This window comes from Pan troglodytes, chromosome 14 (assembly GCF_028858775.2).
Source record: "Pan troglodytes isolate AG18354 chromosome 14, NHGRI_mPanTro3-v2.0_pri, whole genome shotgun sequence".
In the NCBI taxonomy this organism is placed as follows: Eukaryota; Metazoa; Chordata; class Mammalia; order Primates; family Hominidae; genus Pan; species Pan troglodytes.
The window spans coordinates 77,103,768-77,110,563 of NC_072412.2; positions in this window are offsets into that span (position 1 = coordinate 77,103,768).

Below are 6,796 nucleotides of genomic sequence, written 5' to 3' on the forward strand. Positions count from 1 at the left end.
TTTACAATAGCAAAAACATGGAACCAACCCAAATGCTCATCAATGATAGACTGGATAAATAAAATGTGGTACATATACTCCATGGAATACTATGCAGCCATAAAAAGGAATGAGATTATGTCCTCTGCATGGACATGGATGAAGCTGGAAGCCATCATCCTCAGCAAACTAGCACAGGAACAGAAAACCAAACACCACATATTCTCACTCATAAGTGGGAGGTGAACAATGAGAACACCTGGACACAGGGAGGGTAACAACACACACTGGAACAAGTTAGGGGGTGGAGGGGTGAGGGGAGGGAGAACATTAGAACAAATAGCTAATGCATGCGGGGCTGAAAACCTAGATGATGGGTTGATAGGTACTGCAAACCACCATGGCACACATATACCTATGTAACAAACCTACATATTCTGTACTTGTATCCCAGAACTTAAAGTAAAATAATAAATAAATAAATAAATAACCTTCTATCTTAAATTGATAACAACTTAATTTTAATCACACACAAAATGCTATACTTTTACTAACCTCCATTTTTGTTCTTGTAATCAGAATGTGACTTCTTTTAATATTATATATTCATTAACAGATTTTTATCTTTTAACTTTAATTATATTAGGATTTGGAGTATTTGGAGTCAGTTATACAACACCATCACATTGTTACAGTAATCTATATTATGTTTATATGTTTACCTTAACCAGCGAGATTTAAAATAATCTGTTTTTGAATTAACTGATTTTACTGCTTGATCAAGTCTGCTTTTGGAGCTCTCTTGAACTTTTTATTTCAGTCATTGTATTCTTCATCTCTAGAATTTCCTTCTGTTTTGCTTTTTTATGGTTGTTGAACTTATTTGAATCCTTTGGGGATTTTTCTTCTTTCCTGATTTTGTTTAGTTGTCTATCTATGTTCTCTTGTGGCTTAGTTTCTTTACGATAGTTATTTTTCCTACTTAGGCATATCTCAATTTCCTTGGAATAGATTCCTAAAAAGTGATCACATTCCATTGGTGGTGTCATGTTCCTTGATATTTTGTATTTCTTATAGACTTGTGTTAATGTCCATGTATTTGAGGAGACAGTAACCTCTCCCAGACTTTGTAGACTGATTTCAATGGAGAAAGACCTTCAATTACAGGTAGGCTTGAGGGCACCATCTGGGAAGGGTGTAGCAGCTATGGCTCTAGGGAAGATGCAGTGGCACAATCTCTGTGCAGTTTCATTAGCTGAGGTTAATTGGTGAAAACTGCAGGGGCCCTTGGTGGTCAAGGCTTCAGGTGTCCATATTGGTGGCAATGTCTGCTAGGGTCTTCTTGTCCTCTTTTTCCTTGACTAGGGGAGGCCAAGGCCAATGGGAATCCTTCTTGGCATGAGACCTGGTATTTACACAGGTATTTACACATGAGACCTGGTATTTACACAAATGTATTTACATTTGTGGTAGTGTGGGATGGGTGTCTAATGCATGAGCACACATGAAGCTGCCATGAAGCCATGGTCTGGAACACGGGCACATCTGAGGCCCCTGGGTCTAGGACATGGGTGCACTTGCTGCAGCACTGTCACTAGTGTTTAAGGAGCAAGTATGTGGTAGTGGTGCAGGTGTTTGAAGCACAGGTGTTTATGGAGTGGCTGTGGAGCTGGTATCTGGGACATGGGCACACATGGGACAACCATCCCATCCAGTTGTATATAGTTACAGAGAGTCTCAGGGTAGTGCAGCAGTGGCTCCTTCTCCAGGAGGATGTGCTGGTGTCTCCTTCTCCAGAGGGTCTATGGCAGAAGTAATGGCTATTAAGTTCCTCGGCAGCAAAGGAAAGCAAGCCAGTGTGGACAGTGATAGCACTTGCCGCATGGCTGATAATGATAGCCCTATCCTTCTTTGCTCCTAGTTGTCTCCAGATGTCTCAGCAATGACTATCTTCCAGTGATCTGGATGAGATGAAACTGAAGTGTGTCCCCAGGCAGTGCCCTAAAAGGCTGGGAAGCTGATTGCTCACTGTGTGCTTCTTCTCCTCACTAGGGGTACTCAAAAACCAGTGTTCCCCCTTGATACTAAGCTGTGCCTGCCTAGGGAATAAAATGATACAGGCTGAAGGAAACTGTTCTTCCTACATTTTGTGTGGTTATTCCCCATCTTTTTGCTCCACTTTGTTGTTGTAACTTCTTAACTCTTGAGATCACCCAGAGATTACTTTTTCATTTGTGAATAAATGCCTAATTGTTTTTTGTGGGAGGACAAAGGCTGGGTTCCCCCACTCTACCATCTTGCATATGTCACTCTTGCATTATGTTTTTCATCTTTTCTTCATCTTCTTCATCTCTGCCTTTGTCTTTTGCTTACTTTTTCAACCTCACTAGTTATTTGAATTTTGTATGCAAGAATATAGAGGGGACAGGAAGTCCACAGAACGGGGAGTCAGCAAATAGAGATTTCATGCATTTCTTATGTAGTTTCACTTATTTTATCACAGTCACATATAACCTCAAATGAACCAAAAATTTGCTTCATTTAAATTCAGAGACACTTAGTAAACAGAAATTTCTTAAACTTTATTCAACTTCATGCCTACAACTGTAAAATGTGAATAAGATGGCCTATATTGTACAGTTCACAAGGGCATGTGGTCAAATGAGATAATATGTGTCAATTAGTCATGAAAAATATAAATTTAAAAAATAAAGTTAAAATATTACTTATTTGATGCACCTCTCATCAACAATCACACTGGCTATTGAGTGGCGACAATCTGGCATTTCACTTTTTTCTGGTAAAAATATTGCAATATGTCCACAGTAAATAATTCATCCTCTCCCATTCTTATGTAAAGTGATTTTAATAGATTTAATTCTCTTCTAATTCTAGAGCTATGAGACTCAAGCATAGACACAGCAACAGATTTAAATAATAAAAGCCAAACAAATAACTATTTTGTTTTCATAATACTTATTAATTGTTCCGACAATGCTTTTTTTTTTTTTCTTTTTGAGACGGAGTGTCACTGTCACCCAGGCTGGAGTGCACTGGGGCAATCTCGGCTCACTGCAACCTCCGCCTCCCGGGTTAAAGCAATTCTCCCCGCTCAGCCTCCTGAGTAGCTGGGATTGAAGGCATGCACCACCACGTCCTGCTAATTTTGTATTTTTAGTAGAGATGGGGTTTCTCCATGTTGGTCAGGCTGGTCTCGAACTCCCAACCTCAGGTGATCTGCCGGCCCCAGCCTCCCAAACTACTGGGATGACAGGTGTGAGCCACTGCGCCCAGCCACAGTGCTTTTCTTTAAATAAATAGAAATAACTTCTTACCCAAATAAACAGGTGGAAAGTGGAATGGCAGGGAGGAGGACTATATTTCACACATGCATTTAAGGAAATGGGCAAGTGCAAGCCATTTTGTCATCAAATGTGTTTTCTACTGTAGCTCTGATGGCAGCATCCATGCGAGAAAAGAGAATACAAAGAATATGTGGAAAGTTTCAATGGGCCAGGCCTACAAGTGACATACATTAACTCTATCTTAAATCTACTGACTAAAATTCAGTCATATGCTCTTACTTAGAAGCTATAGACCTAGAAAAACTTATCCACAACATCATTACACAAAGAAAAGAGATGGTGTTTATTTGGTTAAAAAAAATTAGCTATTTTAGCCACACTGTTGGTGAAGAAATATTCTATTTTTCTACCTAAATAGAATCTAGGTACATACAATAGCATCATTGCTAAAAGGAATTGTACTTTTGTATGAATCTTGAAAGTGGTGGAAAACAGAAATGGTCACTGGATAACTTTTTTTTAAAGAATCTTGATTATTTTATTAAGGCCCTGATTTGAACTATAAAAGATGCTACCAAAACCCTGAATTTGAGAGATGCTTCCCCTTTTTAGCTGAAGAAAATTTGATGTGAGCTTTCTGTCAACAGTTAGTGAAAGTGCCTTGACTATTATAAACCATCAGTTCAGACCATTGAATGCCCAATGGTCTTAAAAACATTTTCCTCTATAAAATACAGGATTATATTAAATGATAGAACATTTTTAGGGCCAGTTAGTTTATAATTTCATAATTATTTTAGCAAACATTTGTTAATCAAATACAAGAAATCATTCACAAAGCTTGATGTACAACAAATATAACAAGACAGAATTTGTTTCCTTGAAGACATATATTATTAAAAAAATCAGAGAAAAAGCATTATAATCAATTTTTTAGATGTAATCATGTAGTCACTTGCCTTGTGAGAGAGCCAAGAAATGTTGTGGCCTTTGTTGACTAAGTTAGATAGAAAGAATTGTTAAGAAATGCTACCTGAGAAATTGGCACCTGATTTGATCTAAAATTAAGATTTAAAAAGAGCTAACAAGACAAAGTTGGGACAGAAAGGAATGCCTAGCCATGTTGTACAGGGAGTAGAATTTCCAGCATTATAAATAAATTTATAAAAAAAATTATAAATTTTGGGCAGAAAATTTCAAAGTTTCAAAGTTTCAGTATCAGCCAAGCAAGTTGAATGTGACAGGAACATAAGAGAGCCAAATAAGAATGTTTAAAAATGGTCAGATGACTAAGCATAGGTTCCATGAAAAGTTCTTTTCTTTAAAAATTAAAAAAGAAAATCTGATAAAGAGGAAGGATATAAAGTATATCTGTCTCGGAGCCATCTATAGATCCATGGGTAACTTGGAATTTCAGTTTCAAAGGTCATGATTATGGCATATGGGAAATAAAGTCTGAGTGGAGAATTTCATATAAACCCAGGAATCAGAAAGTCTATACTCTAAGTTAAAAACTTAAAGTGGTAAAAATCCATCTCTTAAAGGTAGATGTCAGAAAAAAATATATATGAGCTGTAACTCTGGGTAAAGAAGAAATAATCTCATTTGAAGATTTAGGACAATAAACTTACTCTCAAACTTGCACTATCTCCATGAACTAAAAGAATTTTAAGTTAATTTAAATTTAGATTTTAGTTAAAAGAGCCCCTGGTATCTAGCAGAAGCAAAAAAAAATTCTCCATGGAGCATTAGAGTCTCAAACAAGATTTTCAAGAATTCCCATAGATAAAGTTCCAATGAACATGAGTTCAAAATCAACATTTAAAATTGATACATAATATTTGTACATACTTATGGAGTACATATAATGTTTTACATGCTTAGAATGAGTAGTAATAAAGTCAAGGTGTTTAGGATATTCATCACCTTGAGCATTTATGATTTCTGTATTTTGGGTACATTTCAAGTCCTCTCTTCTAGCTACTTTGAAATACATAATACTTTTTTATTAACTATAGTCACCCTGCTCTGCTATCAAACATTAGAATTTATTCCTTCTATCTAACTCTACAAAATCAAAATTTTTATATTATTAAGAAATAAGAAATTAGAGGGGATCATAGAAATAATGAATACAGAATCAGACCTCAATAACACAAAATATTGGAATTCTCAGAAACAAAATATGTCTTTATTGATCAATAAATAGATAGATATAGAAGTATGCAACTATAGGTAAATAATGTATATAATATATAAAGAAATAAAAGAAAGAACCAAACACGTGGATAAAGAAAACCTACTAAGAGCAACTTAGAAGGTCTAAAAAAAACCAAGTAGACTTCTAAAAAATGAAAATATAATAATATTGAGTATTCTCTGTAGCGTTAAATGGCAAACTATATACATCTGAAGAGATATTTAGTAGACTGAAAGAGAAATCAGAAAAATTACATAGAATAAGGTACAGATAAAGAAATAGTATATATGAATGAAGGTTAAGAAACTTGGAAGTTAAAGTAGAAATGTCTCACACAGAATTACATTGGAATTCCAGAAAGTTGTAAACATTATGAAAAATAGACACAGGCATCATTTGAGGACATAATGTCTTAGAATTTTCTAAATTAAAGAAAAATATCTCTTCAACTATTTGGGAAGCCCAGTGGTTTCCAAATATAATAAATAAAAATAAAAGTCCACACCTATACAAATTATTTTCAGACTGCAAAACACCAAAGACAAATAAAAGTTATTAAAAGAATCCAGAGAGAAACGACAAATTGCCTACAAATAACAACATTTAAACTACACTTTCATAATACCAGTTGGTGCCAGAAGCCAGCAAGAAGAATATAAAAATTGTTAAGAGAAAATTACTGGCAAAATCCAATTGAACATTAAGCAAATTTATTTTTTGTCCAAGAAGAGGAGAAAAATAAAGCTGTTTTAAGACTACCAAAAAGTAAAGAATCTTATACAACTCCATTAAGGAAAGAAACTTTTGAACATAATCTTCAGAAACAAACAAAAAAAATGACTCAGGAAGTCAGAGATACAATAAGGAATACAAAGAATAATAATAATATAAACACAAAATGATGAACCACTAGCAATAGTAAGTTCTTGTAGGAAAAAATGAAAATTAGAAATAAAAGAGCATCTAAAACATCAAGAGAGGAAACGGAATGAAGGCATTTCAGGGGCCTGGTATTTTTTGGAAAAAAATAAATGTATGGAAATATTGTACCCTTTGCTACATTAAGTAAACTTCTTAAAAACTCAAGAATAACTACTAACAAAATAGAAATAGAGTGTATGGTTTCCAAGCTGTTATGGGAAGAATAAATCAAATGAGGAATCACAGCCTTAAAAAATGAATAAATAAAAAGAAACCCCAGAAAATTAGAATAAATAAAAATAATTAAAATGCTGGAAATAAATATAAACTTACTGAATCCTCTAGAAACAGATCTTCAGTGTGAATTTTTAAAATCAACTATATTTAACCT